Genomic DNA, 19318 nt, shown 5'->3' with positions numbered 1-19318 from the left:
TCCTCATCTTGCGCCCAATGTCTTTGTTCCAGTCAAAAAGTGAACGAGTTCAAATGCCCTGAAGGTATGTGGGCTGTGACACTGCAAAGTGTGGAGTTCGACATCATTTCAAAAGCAGAGAAGATGTAAGCAGCATTAATGCTTAAGAAAAGACTGTCAAGGTTGCTTCCATGTCCTGGCTATTGTAAACAGAGCTGCAATGAACATTGTGGTACATGACTCCTTTTGAATTATCTAGTCAGTCATTTCTCTCAAATGGCGCAACAAAGTCTTTTATAGCAAAGTACAGTAATGGCAGCATCTTTTTTCTTGCTTCTCTTAGTGACCTGATCAGTGGTTCTAGAATTATTAATGATTAGTGCAGCATATGGAAAAAGAATCACACATGTTACCACAGGAACATTTCACAAGTAAGCAATTCTTATTCTTAAATTTGTATAGATGTAAACTGCATAAAACATGACACTAATTCTTTACATTAGCAACTAAAAGAACACTGAATCCTAAACCTGTGTGTAGATTTACTTTGATTAAAATATTTAAGAAGACAATAAAATTTCTAGAAAATATATTTACAAGCTTTAGCTTTGTTTAAATAATTTAGATTTTAAACGTTTTATACATTCATTATCATATGGATTTGCCTTTTCATTTTAAAGTAATTTTGGATATTTAATAAGAAAAATCAGTGTTTTAAAATAGTTTTTGAATTTTTACTTTAATTTACATTGTTGATGAAAACATAGTGATATTTTGTATACTTTGAATACAAGCAACATTCTATTTTTATATCCCTTAGCTCATTGAGAATGAGTGCAAGTCAAGATCTTGGTATAAGTAGCTTCTTTTTTGGAGTTCAGAAGCAATAAACTAAGGGGGAAAAAAGGAAGAGAAAAATCTAAAAATAGTCAATCTGCTTAAATTTTTGAAGCTTGAAAACAATGAAAGTAAGCAAACTTTTATCAAGCATGACCCATATAAAATTCACTAACAGGACATTACAAATTCTTTAATGAGGATTTAATTACTCTTCACAACAAAAAGGAGCCAGAAACTTATTCTCACCAAATCCACAACTTAAACAGGTCAGATGAAATCCCTGCAAATTCACATTCTTTATAAATAAAGATTTAGTCACTGATCCAGTTAAGAAGAAGGCATGTGGGCCTCCATTTGAACTCTTACCCTGGAGGCCCCACAAATATTGGTGGCAACAGCCGAATCCCGAGTTGTGTGTTCTTAAGTCCAAACCAAGCTTGGCTTCTAACCAACTCGCCGTCAAGACTGTCATGAAAGCAGTCCACCAGGTTTTCGTCTCTACTCCTCTTCAGAATCTCAGAGATTATTATTTTAAACAGAGGAAGAATTTTAGAGGTTTTTCAGATATATATGGAAATGCAATTATATTATATATATAAAACTTAAGAGGGCGGGTAGTAGAATAAGGGAAGGTTGAGTTACTTGCCCAAGATCGTAAACTAGTCTATGAGATCCAGGGCAAGAACCTTGATGGTTTCCTGACATTTCAACCAATGACTTTTCTAACGAATCACTGCTCCCTACCTACCACAGTTAACTACCCACATAATGTTTATGTGTTGCCATGTAACGTTGGTATTATTCAATTCAGGAATCACTCATTAAGGTTTTGATAATGTTAGAAAATAAGACTGAGACATCATTGAGTTACCAAGAGTCATCCTTCTCCTAAGTTATATATCTTATTACTAAATGTATAAACTCAAGCATGTTTAATTATAATAGACATTGAAGAATTTATACAGAACACTTCCAAACGTAATTCTCTAAGATTTCTAAAAGAGGGTTTAAATGATAACGATACCATGAGTAAAAAGATTTTAAAATGTGTGCTTCAGAAAATGCTAACTAATTGCATCTGTTCTGAAGAATAATTCACAGTGCCAACCTTAAAACGGAATTAATTTATTTTAATTTAAATTTTTATCAGATTTCCAAAATACATCAAATATATGTATATAAAATGGGGTACATTAAAAATAAGTGATTATAATCCTAGCAATGTTTAAAATAAAGTAATAAATATCTTCAAATAAATGATTACGTTTTCTTTGTCCACTGGCTCACCTCTATATTCTAAGTAAAATCCCAAGTGAACAGATATTATATCCCATATGTTGTACAGGCCAACCGCATTTGTGTCAAAAAATACAAATATAAAATATCTGATATAGAAAATTTTTTTCAATATCTGTAGCTAGCTCTTTAAAATAAAATGTCTCATCATAAAATTCTTAAGAATAAATTTCCATTAGGTATATATTTAAATAGCTTAAGAATAAAAGCTTAGATGAGGACTCTGAAGAGCTCCATTTTTATTGAAAGTAGTAGAAAATTTCTCTTTTTTTCATATGACAAATATTTATTGAGTATTGACTCTGTTCTAGGTACATATTTATCTTCCTAATTCTTTTAATGTTTTTTTTAATATAGTAGAAAATTTCTTGATAACTAATCAAAGTATTTTAAGTCTTGTTCCTGCCACTGGTAAAGGTTCACAGCACATAAATTTAAAAGCACACATATAGTTCTAGACATTTTGAAAAGACTATATCCCTTTTACCTGTAAATGATCAAAGGGAATTTTATAATGAATTAATCAATAAGTTATTAAAATGATCCTATTATGTATTTCCTGACCAGGTGGCAATTTTCCATCCACTTACAACAATTTTAAGTTTACATATGTTGTCAAATCCCTCCCTGTTAATACTTTTCCAGGTAAAAACATTTAGTTTACTCACATTTATCAAAATGGAAAATACAAGTCGTTTGTCAACATCCATCCCTATCCTGGATGAATGAATGAATGAGTGAGTGAATGAATGAATGATCTCGGCACACACATCAGGCCAGTTCCTGTCCTCTCCTCCATGGCCCCAGATAAAAGGTGTAGGAGTATATATATGCTTAGAAAACGATATAGGCAGGCACAAATGCATACTATTTAGAAAATAATACTGAAGTGAAATTAACTTTTTTCCTCTCTCTAGAATTAAAAAAAACCCACATAAACATTTTATTTTTGTCAATAAATATTTCCAAATTTGGGTTAGTGCATTCTTAAAGTATGCATAATAAAACTTTCAAATTAACAGAGTTGAATTAAAATATTTTAGTATCTCTACAAAAATCTATGTTAATATATTCATCAACTCCAAAACCTCAAAATTTTATTTTGACATAATAAAAATTATTGACATTTATAATGAAAATTATTTCCATTTACACAAATATGATGCACATATATATTTTTTATTTGATTTGGAAACAAAAGAACCCAAGATTAAGAGTTCTGGGACAAAAGTCCCATAGGTTTCTTAGTTCAACTTAAATTTTTTACTTTTAAAATAGAGGTAAACATGGTAGCATGTTATAGCTGACCCCAAACATGAATGTATGCTGAAAAACCAAATGCGGGGGAGAAAATGAAGGTCTTGTTTTCTTATACATCACCAAGGTGACATTAAAACAAGTCCTGCAAGACATAAACCTATCAGCCACAGTTGTTAAAAGTATGGGAAAAAAGTATAAAATTATTAAAATGAGGCAAAGAGAGGTAATAAATAAAAAAGAGTAAAAAGAGAAAGTATTACCTGGCAAGGAACATATCGCTAACTCTCTCAGGTTTACTGTGCCCTAGAAGACCAGCCTAAGTCAGACTAAATGGTCCTACCCACTTCTGAGTTTCATTGCTGTTTGAAAAGATCTTGACAGTGCTTTCAAAGGTAGAAGATGGCCCTACATTTGGAGAATTCCCTGAGGCTATTTCTATGGATACACAGAAAAGCATACTGACCCTATCTATCCCAAGGCGTCTGACAAGACAGAGGAAAATCAGCCTGATAAATCATCCTGCCAATTCAATTCTTAAGGGAAAGGAATTCCAGTGGTGTAGTAGGTAAAGTCTGATGAGAACATATGACAATTTCTTTAGAAGCTCTAACAAGTCCCATTACCATTAATCTAATAACTGAATTACTATGTTGTAGCAGGTTGAACACATTTTAGGGTTTACAATGACAGGAAAGAACTTTGAGGGGTAAAATCAGGAGTATATAATACCTCATAAATGTACTTCCATCAAGCTGTATACTTATAAAACAGGGAAATCTACTTATATTGTCTAGTTTCCCATAATAAGGAAGTATTTTATTTTAAATGTTACTTTTTTTTCTCTACTCATTTATATTTCCCAGCACTCAGCCTGGGACACAACAGGAACTCAGTAAATGTTTATGGATTGAGGGATCAAGTGTGTGAATGGATAAACGAATAAATGAGTGAATGATTATAAACACACGCTTACCACGTGCATGTACTATTAAGCATCTGTGGGGTAAAGAAGCAATTGCTTCTTCCTCCACTCTACTACTCCTTTTAAATTCTCTCTTTTCATTCCTTTTAAATTATGGGGTGGCAATGGACATAGTATACATCATACACAAGAAACCCCTCATTCAGCTCTCTAGTCAAACATTACCACCTCAGAGAGGACTTCCCTAACTTTCTATCCAAAACACTACACCCTCCTTACTTTTTAATCCCCTTAACTTACTTTGTTTTTCTTTATAACACCTATCAAAGCCCAAGATTGTATGGTTATTTGTTCATTGTTTTTTTCCCCCAATAAATCAATGATGTGAGGAAAAAAATATAAATAAATAAATTACGGGGTGGCCTGATACAATTTAAAATGCCCCTCTGTGGTAATGTGAGTGCCTCTGTGAAAGTTCTTTTACTGTGCCCAATTTGCTGTACTAATTGATTAAAAAAAAATCCACTAAACATAACCTTGATAAAAATGTCATCCCTTCACACTCTACAGTAATATGCTATTCATCTTAACAAAGTAATTTTTAAATTTTTCTTTAAGTTCTATTATTATTCCTAAATGTTAATAGTATCCCCATTACCTCCTACGAGATGACTGCCTCTCTGCCCAGTTTCCTAAGGGTGAATGTGACACAATATGCCTGTATGTGACAGTGTGTTTTGTCTGTTTATTGGCACATGAATATCCTAAAGGACAGGAAAAGAACTGGGGTGTGTGTGTGTGTGTGTGTGTCTGTGTGCGTGCACTTCCCTGGATTGTTCTCTAGAAATTTCCTTCCACGTGGGAAAAGTGCCAAGGAGAGCCCGAGGACTTCCCTGACCCTGAGCCAAGGGTGTGGCAAATGTGCTCACCCTAACCAGCCGGGTGCTTAAAAAGGAAGTGGTGGGAAGGAGGAAGGAAGAAGTGAGAAAGAGGGAGGCTTGTAGCCAGTTGAAATCTTGGACCTGTGAGAAAATCATCTAGGCATTCAACATGTTTGCAATATTGTAAAATTTACAAAGACTTCTCAGGACTAACACATTCTCAGGGGGTACCTCGAAGACCAGCCGGTGAGTTAAGATCTACTGAGGTTTCTATAAACTTGACCCGTCAAGGATAAATCACTGAGGAAAGCTCAGCCTTTCTTTCACTGATGGAGTTTAATTATATGTTCAAGACGAGGAATAACCTTTAGAAGGTCTCCCCCCTGCTCAACTGAAACATCTTCAAAAACCACTCTTAACCCTTAAATTGTTGAATGCAGGGGCCCTTTCTTAGATGGCATTGTTACCACTTTGCAGCACTTCGCACTGTGGGGCACACCTTCCTTAAATACAGAGCTTCCAGCTCAGGATCTGACATACCAGGGGCAATAAGTAAGAGCTCCTCTATCTGTAAAGGTCCTCTCCCCTTAGCTTCTTTGACACTTGCCTCTCTTAGTTTTCTTGCTATGTTTCTGACAGCTACAATATTTTGGATTCCTCTATCTGACCTTCCAGGCCCAAGTGTCTTCTCCCCTAGATGCTTCCCTACTTTTGCAGCATCAAAATTAACATCACCCTCCTTTGTGTTCTCATAACTCTTTGCGCTACTCCTGTTGTCGCACTAATCATGATCTGGTTTGGATTTCAGTTAATTGAGTACACTTATATCCCCACCCAAATTTTCAGCTACTTGGAGACAAGACCCTTCTCATTTTTCTCAGTACACACCTCTAGCACAGAGCACAACGTCTTGCACATGGCTTGGTTCTCCATAAATGTTGGCTGGATTCAAAAGTTTACTAAAAGTCGTTGCATGCAATTTTTAACTCCTTCCTCTTTTCCACCCCTCATGTAGGCAATCATGTGCCAAAACCTATAGACAAATGATTGCACTATTTCTCCCATCTGTCCCCTCCTTCGTATTCTTATTACAACCAACTTAGTTCAGAAACGTATTACCTCTCACGGAGATGATCCCAATGGCTTTTTCACTTGTCTACCTTCAGATTTTCGACCTCTTATTTGTGAGGTGAGGTGAGGTGAGGTATATTTCAAAAATATATCCAATCATATTACTCCTTAGCTCAAAATTGGTTCTTTAATGTCTACCAAAGTGATGTGCTAATTACTCCTTCAAGGTCCTCTATGCACTCTCTAAGTCTCTAGGTATCTTTCTTTCCTCTCTTTGGTGTCTCCTCTTCACTTACCAATGCTGTGTTCCAAATACATCATGTTACTTTTCGTTCCTATGACACCTACATTACTCATCCCAACTCTTTGCCTATGTTGTTGTAATTCTCTCCATCTGTCCAAACCTTGCCTGTCTTTAAAGCCTTCCTCAGGAAACACTTCCTGATCTCCAAATCCCTCCCTCCACATTCCCATGAGAAAATTCATGTGATTTCTTTCTCCTCTGAATGTGCAACACATTTTATTTATACATTTCTGATGGCGCTACTTAAGCTTCCTTATATCCAAGTTAGTTATGTACTAATCTTGTCTCTCTTTTGGGTTTACAAGCAACTTAAAGACTAAAATGCAGACTTATCACTGTAGTCCTCCAACCACCAGAACACTAAATTGCATATGGCAGAAACACCATGGACATTCATTGAATTAAACCGAATTAAAGCTTTTACAAATAGCCAAAAAAACCTCAGGTTCCATGTAAGAAGGATGGGGGCTCAAGCCAATTTCGTGTTGGTGTCCGTGATGATTGGTGTTCCCAAAAGTTCCACTTAAGGCTGATGAGAGAATCAAGCTCTGCTACAGTCAATGAATAATTTATTTCTGCCCAAATATTCTGTTAATGGAAATCTTTTTATGGTTCAAGATCTCAAATATATTTACTGCCCTTTGGTTATTAAATGTGTGCTTTAATCATTAGTACACAAGGTAATGACAAATGATAATTACAGGATCGTTATATGCTTTTAAACTGATTGAATCAAGAGTGTCTCTGCTGAAATTCAAAAACTTCTCAGTGGATGGGGATGGGAGTGGATTACACTGGGACCGGCGGACTCACTGCTACCAACAAATTCAAGAGCCTAAGGATCTTGTTAGAAACACCACCAATTGAGAGGACAACTTGCAATTCGAATGGCTAATACACTTTTTCGATTTTAGTGCTCAAGTAAAAATGCCCCTGCTTCCCTGAACTAGACTGTTTCAATCGAAGGCCTCATAGTAAAGAAAAGAAGAAGTGTCTGTGTCCGCGCATTCCCTTGATCTTCCAGCCTCTGCCCCAAAGTGTTCCTTTGTTGTGCTATTTCAGCAAGTTGTGAGGTGACAATGCTCATACTTATCAAAAGGAAAAGATAGCTATTTTTCCTGTATGTTTTATCTTGGCAGGCCGAAAGGCTGCTGTTTAATCTCCCTAATATGATTAAACGTGTACTCTGACAAGTACATATGTTCCTAAGGAGGTGAACTTGTGGGGGATTTTTGGCAGGGGTAAGGTTGAGAAAACCCAAAACATCTTAAGCTCTTGGGAAATATTTAAGGAGCTGGAAGAACAGTAAAAAGAGGAAGAAGACTCATGCCTTCCAGTGAATTCCTGTTTCCAGCTATAAACCCTCATGGGGAAAAAAAAGTTGAGTAGTATAAAGTATAAGCTTTTTATCTACTTTTATATCAAACTCGGTACACAATCAAATTCATCATCCTGAGACCCAAGCCAGCTTCTCTCTTTACTTCCTTTTTTTTCTATTAAAAGTCCTATTCAGGGCTTCCCTGGTGGCGCAGTGGTTGAGAATCTGCCTGCTAATGCAGGGGACACGGGTTCGAGCCCTGGTCTGGGAGGATCCCACATGCTGCGGAGCGGCTGGGTCTGTGAGCCACAACTACTGAGCCTGCGCGTCTGGAGCCTATGCTCCGCAACAGGGGAGAGGCCACAACAGTGAGAGGTCCGCGTACCGCCAAAAAAAAAAAAAAGTCCTATTCAAACTCGCAGGCTCAAAAGCCTGGTGTCATCACTGACAGCTTCCTACTGCTCCCTGCCCCCCAGAAGTGCAGATATAAGCATGCGCCCGTACACACACACACACACACACACACGCACACATACCCCTCCTGCACCCAATCAGGCGGCCCTCCGTGGGCCTCCTGCACATTCTTTCATCTTGTCTGCGTCCTGTCAACGCTTATTGCCGCCACTGCAGTTCAGACCTTCAACACCTGCCCGAACTCCCAGTGTACAAAGTCAGATCCGAAAGTGCTTCGGGTCCAACTGTCAAATTTCCACAGGACAGATCTAGGCACTATGCCCTCGGGTATTGGGTATATGGAATCCAGGGACAATTCTCAGAGGCAGTCACCTGTGGAAGCATCAGGAGAGTCCTAAGGAAAATACTTTGAGCTGAAAGTAGCCATAAAGGCACCAGGATGCAAAACTTGCGAAGTGAGGAAATAAGGAAGAGACTGGAGGAAGTTAAGTCAGAATTCCAGCACGGGGTAGTATAGCCATTATTGATGGAGTGTAATCTATAAAAATACTGAATCACTATGCTGTACACCTGAAACGAACACATTATTGTAAATCAACTCTACTTCAATAAAAAAAAAAAAAAGAAAGAATTCCCTGAACTTGGGATTCAAGTGTTCACTAAAGTTTTCTTAGTGCTTTCATCTGTGCTATACGTGTGGGAGGAGAGGGAAAGGGCATAATGTGCGGTGACAGCTCTTGTGTGAATGAATGCTAAGTGCCTCCTAAGTGGCTTCTGTGCTTTCAGGGACTCTTGCATCCACTCACCCCACCCTCACCTCTACCCCCGCACCATCCAACACAACCTGGCCCGATTCAGCTTCCTAAAGTGCAGCTCTGATGACATCACTCTCCTGCTCAAAAATTTTCAGGGGCTTCCCAGCACCGCAGGGCAGATTAAATGTACATCCTTAGTCCTGAAACCAGAGACAGCTGTGCTTCACATCCACATGACCTGTATCTTCCAGGAAGCCTCTATATTCAGAGCCCATGTTTTATTTTATCTCATTAAATCTTTTCAGAGTCAGTCGTTTTTGTTCCCATAGTCAAGACAAAGACAATAAAACATGCTTGTAGGGGAATGGAGGGAGTTTTGTTTTGTTTTGGGGGTGGGTTTGTTATTTTACTTCAAGACTAATTTTTTGCATTCAAAAAGATCACCTAGAAAGCACGTACATTTGTTTATGGCTCTGCTCTGGATATTTAATTAGAATCAGACTTGCTGATTCATCTCCCTAACATGATTAAAATTAAATCTGTGCCCAGGTATCAATGTGCAGTCCCCAAAATGAATTGTAGATGAAAACTCACAATCAGATATTTTTATTAAAATTCAACAAATATTTATGGAATAGCTACTATTTTTTTCAACCACCATTTTCAAGGCTGAAGAGGACACCAATGAAATGAAGATGCAGTCTTTGCCCTCAAGCAGCTTACAGTGTGGTAGGTGAGATAAAAGCCCCACATAAATCACTTTACTAAAAAGCATAAGCACAAAAACACATACGAAAAAGAGACAGGAGAGAAGTAAAAAGTATTAAGGGGATTCAGAGAAAAGAAGAGATAAAGCATGAAGATCTCTGAAGTGGATGATGCTGTTCAATATCTAATTTAGTAATTCACAGGGAAACTATAACCACCAAGGGAATCAGAATTCCAAAAGCCATTCTTGATCTATAAGGATGTTGCTTGGAGTCTATGAGATTCTCAGAGCAGGGGAGTGACTGGGTGAATTTCACAGTTATCATCAAGGAAGGGAAGGTACACTGCCTCCAAGATTCCCTAAAACTCTGAGATCTGATTCTTCTCCCAGACTCCAATATGGCTTCTACTTCCTTATATGTTTCATACTAAACAGAATATACAGATCTTATCAACAAAGCTCCAATATTTGAACACTACCAGTCAACCAGACCAGTGATCTGGCATCGAATGACATATTGCCTGTGGTTGGGAGAACCAGGGTTGAATCCTCCTTCATGACTCACTAATGCTGTGACTTTGAGCAACTCACTCAACTGTAACCCTTAGAGCCTCTGTTTGCTCACATACAAAACAAAATGTAAGTAATATCTACAGAATAGTTCTTGCCTTAAGTGAGATCATGTAACATGGAAGCCATTGGTAAACTGTAAAGCATTACACAAATGGTAATTCAGGACATCCTAGAAACAGGGCATTCTGTGTAGCCAGTAAAAGATGAGAGGTCCCGCCACACACAGTCATCCTACACTGCAAGCTAAAGGAAGGAGACAGGAAGAACGACAAGCAGGAAGAGTACTATGAAATGACATAAAAGTAACCCTCGGGCTTCCCTGGTGGCGCAGTGGTTGAGAGCCCGTCTGCCGATGCAGGAGACACGGGTTCGTGCTCCGGTCCGGGAAGATCCCACATGCCACGGAGCGGCTGGGCCCGTGAGCCATGGCCGCTGAGCCTGCGCATCCGGAGCCTGTGCCCCGCAACGGGAGAGGCCACGACAGTGAGAGGCCCGCGAACCACCAAAAAAAAAAAAAAAAAGTAACCCTCAGTCAGTTTTTCAAATGGCTACAGAATGTTCAAGGAACAAAATGTGCTTTGCTCATACTACTGGTTTAATTAATCTTGCTGATGATGAATAAATGAATGGGTAAGGAACTGAATGTATGAATGAATCAAGGTATAGTCAAGTGAGGTGCTTGAAAAACAAAGCAGGAGGAGTCCAGTTTTATAGAAGAGGTTAAGAAAATAATTCTGGAAAAGTGAAACCATATAGCCTGAGAAGCTAACAGTAATGGGCTCCACTCACAAAGGCTGTAATGGCAAAACAAACCGCAGTCCTTATAGTAAGAGCTTACGAGTCTATAGGTTTCACATCGGTTTAGTAAAATTCAGTCAGAAATACTGATACCCTCTTCAGTTACCTTGAAACACAAAGGACCCAACAGAAGAATTGTGTGCATCTGAAAACCTATAAAAATGGCCCAATATAAAAGGAAACATACTGAAGGCCACAACGCATTGAAGCTCATAAGGTTTGCTCTGAATTATATGTGATAGCAGGAAAAGTTGTATCAAACCACAGTGAACAGAGAGCAAATCTTATTTGCAACCTCATCAAATCTTTATAAGACCTACTAAAATGTGCCCAAGTTAAATAGATTAAAAGTTTCCCATTTTATTTTCCATACTGGTGTAAGTAATGACAAAAAAAGTAAAAACATAAAGGAACAGATGGATGGATAAACACTGAGTCTGGGGAAATCACAAAATACAGCAATTTGTACAGGAAATAGAGTTACATAGTTTGGATTTTCTAATTTAAAGTAAGATTTCAATAACTTCTGACTCCAAAAATTACTATCATAACTATGTAATTCTCAGCAAATTGATTTCTGCTCTGAAACCTGATTTTCTCAAATGAATATGGGATTCTTAATTCTTGCTTTTCAAAGATTAAGCAGCTATAGCAAAGAACCTGACTCTGCAGAACACATCCAGTGAATGCTAACAATTTTCACCTTCCTTCTTATCTTTCCTCAGCTTAAAGAAGACATACCACTTACATAATTCTTAAATAATTACATCCAATGCAATGAGAGCGTATAAATCTGTGCACCTGGTTTAAAGGTCTATAGTCCAGCTACTATTACCTTAAAATGAATAAGGTCAAGACGAGTCAAAAGCCCTGGCTATCTGAATGAAAATGGCAGGACATGAAAAGTCACATTATTATAAAGTAATTTTTATTTATTATCTTTTACAAAAAGTACCATAAAAGAAAGACCATTCTAATGATGCAGGTTTTCCTTTTATATTGTGTAAAATTTTATCATGCAAACTTCCCCTTTTTATCTTTTTTACCCTGTTTTCTCTTACTACCAATTTGGAGTGGGGGAAATTGGAGAAATTTTTTAAATTTATTATTTGAAAGAAAAATCCTTGCTTGGGTCGATGGACAAGACCAGGCTCAGGCGATAAAGTGATTGAGAGGTTGCTGATTATGTTGTATACAGCACGAAAAAAGCTTACCAATTTCATATGAAGTGTTTCCTTACCAAGTGTTTGGTTTAATGTTACTCATCTCTGTGTACATTTCTACTATGTCCACAATGATGGGCTAAAGAATCAGTCATGTGATTAATAAAATATAATTATTGTTACATTTAAACCATGATTGTGACTATTACCAACATGAATCACTATTGTCAATAATCACTACTAGCTACTGAGTCTCTACCACCTGCCAGGAGTTTAATCCTCACATAACCTTATGAATTAAGTAGCATCCTTATGTAATTAACAAAAAAATTTTTTAAAACACAGTGACCTTAAAGAGCTGACTTAACCAAAGACGCCCAGAATTCATAGTGATATTTGCAAGAAGGCCAATGTCCATTCTCAGGAGGCACTTACAGAACAGTTTCCTAAACATAATTTAAATTAGGTCCCACCAATCGAAATGTAACTGTAACACTGTGGGGTCCCTTGGGAATAGCTGTAAAAGCCAATCCTTGTGAGTAGAAGGAAAATTAAATGTGGCAGACAAAGACATTTAAGTGAGTAGTTCAGAGTGTCAATTTTCATCTTCTAACATCTATTACGACTAGTGAAGAAATTAAGGCTTTGCTTTTGAAACTTTATCATTTCTCTTCATGATGGGTTTTTCAATCTAACTGCCTTATATCCCTCTAATGATCAAAAAAATGTTCCGAATGGCACCGTGTGCCCATAACAATGGAAATTACTGGTCACAAATGAATCTCGGGTCATGAACCTCACAGGCCAAATGAAAAGATTCCCTGGGTTTCCACACTTGATATTTCTGTACTCACTGGATGCTCAAAAGCTACACTAACAAATCAAGTTCCAGGGAAGCAGCCTCAAGGAAGATTATTTTAGACAAAGTAAAGGCAGTTGTCAGCATTGTATAAACCATATGCGACAGTATCCCTGAAAAACCACCTGACCCCACCACGTCTGAAGATGCCCAGAGGTAAAGCAGACACTACTAGTTTGGTTTGGAAGTCTGCTCCCCGAATGATTAGACACTTGCCTCTCTTATTTACCATCATTCATCATATTTTTAAACACTTCTAGTTTATCCAGAGGGAAATTAAGTAATGAGATGCACAATTTAGAATCATGAATAAAATTTAAAATTTCAGAAACTAAAATCATGTGACCTAGACTAGGAATACAAAATTTTTTCCACATTTTCTGTGACTGTGTAAAGAGTTAATTAAAGCATGAGTTTGCCTGGATTAAAACAAAAATTACCAAACCCTAAAATCAGCATCATTTAGACTTCTGATGTCAAAAATCTGTTTGACAGAGCAGACTTTACTACACTGACATTTTAACAGTAGCCAAAGTCCTGTTCTCACTAAATTCTGTCTTGGCAGTGCCAAGAATTTGCTAAAAGCCTAAACTCTTCCTGGTTAAGAATTCTCTACCTCAAGAGCCTTCCGAAGCAACACAGTGCAACAAGGAAGCTGGATCAAGCAAGTCCTTAAGATTTCTATTCTTATCACAGAAACTAAGCTTTCTGCAAAATGAGAATGGTTTAAAACAAGGAGGGTGGACTTCCCTGGTGGCACAGTGGTTAGGAGTCTGCCTGCCAACGCAGGGGACACAGGTTCAAGCCCTGGTCCGGGAAGATCCCACATGCTGTGGAGCGGCTAAGCCCGTGCGCCACAACTACTGAGCCTGCGCTCTAGAGCCCGCGAGCCACAACTACTGAAGCCCGTGCGCCTAGCGCGTGCTCCGCAACAAGAGAAGCCACTGCAATGAGAAGCCCACGCACCGCAACGAAGAGTAGCCCCCGCTCGGCACAACTAGAGAAAGCCCGCACACAGCAATGAAGACCCAACGCAGCCAAAAAAAGAAATAAAATAAGGAGGGTTACTAATTTACTCAATATATTCTTTATTCCTTAGATTTGAATCTGATACTATACAGTACAATTACACGTATCTCACTAAAAGTAAAATTCGATATTCTCACATTACCTCAAGATTACAACAAGCAAATAATCATTAGAACAGTAAATGAAGGGATCTGGTTTCAAACTGTACATGATAACATTTTCTAATCTTCCCATTTTTCTAATCAGGATAGTTCCACCGATGTGGTAAAGACTTATGAACATTTTCATTTAGATAGCATCCCAGACATCTTTCACAGGTTTTGAGGTCCTCAAATTATTACTGTCAAAAACTTCCCATAAAGCTTAATATTTTGCTTGAGAGATCTTTCCAATAATTTTGAAATCAAACCACATAGAAAGTACTTGACTCAACTTACCCAGTGGTTAAATGTTAAAGAACTGGTAAAAGAGTGTTCCAAGCAAATCAATTCACTTAATTTTTCAAGTAGATCTGATTACCATCGTCTTTTAAAAAATTCAAAGACTCCACCTAATGAAGAAAGAAAAAAAACACAACAAAGAATTGCCTTTAAACCAGAGCAGCATTATATGATCTATACATTAATAACACAGAAATCAAAGCAAGATTATTATTATTATATCTTCTCCTAAGTTACTGTGCTACTTAAAACTATAAAACAACAAAAGCATCTGGCAACTAGATTAAATTTTCCAGTTTGGAAATAAAAAGAATGTTCAAGCATAGAAAAAGCAATAAAATAACAAAGTGCAAGAGCAGAAGAGTTTATTTTCAGTACTGATTGGCATACGGAAGTGACGACTACATAATGTCAGTTAGGACATGTAAAATCAGAAATGAGGAAAAGATGCAACTGACTACTTTGGAATTCTATTCATTGGTTCTTATTAATTTATTGATGCAATGAAAATGTGTAGGTTGCAGTTCTTTAAAACTGTTAAGCCCTAGGTACAGGCAATTTCTGTTGAGGCATATAAACTAATACCCAGACAGATCATTTGGAGAGAATTCGCTAGCATAAATTTCCAAATCATTCTTAGAATGTAATACCTCATCTCCCACAGAAGTGTTTACTAAAGCTCCATAAACAGCTTAATTATAGTTCATAAATAATATCAGTTAATTCTATTCATTTTACCAGTAGATGTACCTTTTCTGAAGCTCAAATATTAAATTGCTATCTTAGCTCCAAGAGAAAGTTTTAGAGAAGGAAAGCTATATCTCAACTGATAGAACCTAAGATAAATGGGATTCTGGGAGGCAGAGCAGAAGAGTGAGACAGAAAATTGGACAGCTTCCAGCTACTTCTGAATCAGGTCCCCCCAGGGTAGATTAAGTAATTTTAAAGTCCCTGGACATCAGACACAACTATATTCCAGTGAAAGTTCAAAAACCTATTGCAAGGCCATAAATACATGATTTTTTATTATGCAATTTGGAATTAGCCACATATTGTCACTCCCCTAGTCTCACTACACGTATTAGGAAAATTGACAGTTACTTCAGTTGTATAAAAAAGGAGATTGAAATAGATTTGTTCCCACTATTTGAAGGCAGATGCTCCAACTAAACAAAACAAAAAAAAAATGTTCCTACCAATGGAGAAGACAAATAGCAATAATTATACTAAGTAGAAACCCATGGTAGCCATGGGAAATATGTTTTCACTTCCAAGACAACCAATGTCTAGATTCTAGTCTTGCTGCTATTCAAGAAATAGTTATCTAGGAAACTCATTTGGATATGGTCTCAAATGGCTTCTTCATTAACAATGATAAACAGCCTTAATTATTATTATTCTAGGGTTCTTGCCATAAATATGACAAGACAAATGTCAAATGGTTTGGTTATTTTAATTACACTGGACCAACAAATATAGCACCTAAACAATGAGATGCAAAATGGTATACAATTTGCACTCTGAGCATCTAGAGCTGTGAAAATATTTTTTGGTACTTTTACAGGCCCTTTATGAAAGCGTTACAAAGGCGCTTTCAAATGATGTTCGGTAACTAACTTCCTATCATCTCTGGATTCTTACATGATGGTTTTGTGCTAGCATACTGTTTAAGTTAGTCACTTGCCAAGAAAAAGCTAGGGCACATCCCATCATGATGCAGAATGACTTGAAGATTCTTAAGAATCCTTTTCTCACTGATTTTTCAATGTATAATATGAAACTGACCTGTATAAGAGTCTAGATCTACAATCCCTCTTTCTGTCATTGTTCATTTTTTTGGTAAAGTGACTTTTTCTTCAATTATGTAGTTTTTGCCTCATTTCTTGCACCATTTCATGGCTAGCCACCAAGCCAATATCTTACTTAGGTTTTTCACCTACAATATAGCAAGTGTGCTCTAGTTTCAAATCTAACTATGGTTATCTGAGTGGTCAGTGACTTCAAATTATTTAGGAATTTTTCAGTTGGCATGGGCACTTCCTACCAAGCTTCAAAAGCAATAAGTACAAAATATGTTAGTCACCTGTATGGATGTTATCAGTTAAATGACCACCCTTAACTGACGCAGAAGGTACAGATATGTTGCCTGTATAACAAGTGAGCCTCATGTGTACAAACCATGATACATTCCTTAGAAATGTTCATTTCCTTGGAAATGACTAACATTTGAGAGATGACGGTTGGTTTCCTATAATTCTTATACCATACAGTAGTACCTACCTAAAACAATTTTATAAGCTGATGAAAGCAGTTGAGTCTACTCCTCCTTGCCTTCAACTTGTTTTTGTTGCCTGCCTCACCACACTAGGAAAAAAGAAAAGCAAGACCAAAAAAACCCACTTCAGTCAGTGGTAGTTTGGCTCCATCAGAAAATCTAAATACATCTGAACTTTGTATTTCAGTCAGGTACATAGTCTAAACAATGGAGTAATTTATCATTAGCTAATATTTGATCATGCTTGTCACCAATTGGTGTGTTTCAGTCATTTTTGTATAATAAATCGGTGTACCTACAATGCAGGATTAGAGTGACTTTCTCTGGCTGAATGGTTCCCCATGTAGTAGACAGGAACCATGCTCCCTGAGCTGACCAGGCCATTCCCGGGAAAGCTTTAGCTGTCTGAGCTGTTGCAACAGTGAACACAGTAAATTAGCTCTTTTAGGAGCACACAAAACTGCCCTTGAAAGGAGTAAATGACACCCTGGAGTGAGCTTGTGAACTGTAATGTCTTTATAGCCCTGGTACTTAAAGCTTAGCAGCTGTGGAGCACCCTCCTTGTATTGAGGATGAGACTGAGGCCCAGAAGGTCACAGTCACTTGCCTCAGGTCACACAGCCGGAAGGCAGGTCTCCTGACTATTCTTCTACCATTTTCCCCTTTACATCACAGAGCTTTTCCTCCCCGTAGGCGAAAGTTCAACAACATTGAGCAGGAGTTTACTGAGCACCAACGACATTAAAGATGCTTCTCAGTTTAGGAAGGGAAGAAAGTGGGTGCAAAGTGAGTGAGAACAGACCCACAAATACCACAGGTGCCATACCACCCTCTTCAGCATAGCTATAGTCAACTCACTGCTCTGCAAACTTAGTGAAAAACTGGCCAAGGAGAATAGGAGACTGAGAATACCTTAGACTCTTACACACCCAAAACGTCTCGGCATATTTTAGCAGAGCTCCAGAATAACAGTTAGAAAACAGTGTCCTAATGGTCAGTTAGTACAGCTGCCTTACTTAGTTATAAATACATAACAACATTGAAGACATTTCTAACCAGAGAAACACCCTTAAACCCATGACTCAAACACAATTATTTTCATTAAAAAAATTTCTAATCTAGTATTTATTTGCTCCCCATGTAAGCATATTTTCACACAGATGCTCTCATAACACACATAATTAGGCATTCTATTTTTTTCATTTAACACTTCATAAACATATACTATATTTCCATGTAATTCACAAAGTTCTCATTTTTACCAGCCATATAATATTCCATAGAGTTAGCATGCTTACTTAGTCATTTCGTTAATCATTCCTACATGTGGGAGTATTTCAGATGTTCTCATTTATTTTTAACACTGGAAACACAACTTTCTCCTTAAAATACTAACAGAAATACAATTACTAAATCAAAGGGTATAAATATTTTTATGGACTTCATAAAAAGCCATATTGATGTCAAGAGATTGAAGTTACCTATAAAGCCACCAGCAATATGAGCATTCTACTTTCACTAAACTTCCTCACCGTTGTATGTGATTAAATTTGTTTGGTGATTTACTTAATATAAAATGGTATTTTAGGATTGCTTTTTTATTTTAATGGTGATCATAGTCTCCTATTTTAAGATAATTTTATTGTTTTATCTTTAATATAAAAGTTTACATTATTCTATTCACATAATTTGACTGTATTTAGGTCCTACTTTTTCTTATGAATTTAAATGGCCTTTTAATATATGCATACATTAAATTTTCTACAAATTGTTCTTAAGTTTGTTTTTAGATATTAACCAGTTAATACGTCTGGTGTGTATTTGGATCCTCAGTGTGAGGTATATATTCAAAGATTTTTTGACCAAGCCCATTCTCCCACAATGCTGTTTACTAAACTTGCTACATTATATTTTATGTGTATATTGTATTATTATGGGTCCATTTCTGGGTTCCTCATTTTGTTACATTGATCTACATATTTAAAAGGGAATGTTTGTTCAGACCTAATAGATTTATGTGATGGGCATTGTGCTAGATAGTTTTCATGTGCATTATTACATGAACTTGTGTGTGTGTTAGGTGGTTTTAATTATTGTTATTTTTTTGTAGTATGTTTGAATCCACAGTAGGTCTAGATTCTACTCCCTAGTCTCTTTTTTTTTCAAATATTCCTTGATATTTCCTTGTATGCACACATACGCTTGAGAAATTCTCACCCATTTTCCCAGATTATATTATTTGATTAAGTGTATTTTCTACCCTCCATATTCAGCCACACCCAAACAATTCTCATCAGGCGTTTGAACAGAATGGAGTTGAATCGCACATATAAGCATCTTTGTAATATTCTGTTTTCCCATGTAAAGAAAACATTGTATATTATGATGCATCTCTACTTCTATTACATTTTAACTTTTATATTCAATAAACA

General features: G+C 37.0%; 1 protein-coding gene across 7 annotated transcripts in view; it reads right to left on the bottom strand.

Moving 5' to 3' along the window:
* The window catches only part of HIVEP2 (HIVEP zinc finger 2), a 192248-nt gene that overhangs the window by 69763 nt on the left and 103167 nt on the right, over positions 1 to 19318 (bottom strand). For 5 of the 7 annotated variants that reach the window (XM_082856098.1, XM_082856097.1, XM_082856102.1 and 2 more), the window contains one exon: positions 14609 to 14721. The gene's annotated coding sequence lies outside the window, so the exon portion shown is untranslated. Of the gene's footprint in view, positions 1 to 14608; positions 14722 to 16891; positions 18436 to 19318 lie in introns of those variants that run through there. The other 2 variants (XM_082856100.1, XM_082856099.1) reach the window with 2 other exon arrangements.

This window comes from Leucopleurus acutus (genome assembly GCF_964270905.1).
Source record: "Leucopleurus acutus genome assembly, chromosome: 15".
In the NCBI taxonomy this organism is placed as follows: Eukaryota; Metazoa; Chordata; class Mammalia; order Artiodactyla; family Delphinidae; genus Leucopleurus; species Leucopleurus acutus.
This window is presented reverse-complemented; position numbering and strand designations above follow the sequence as displayed.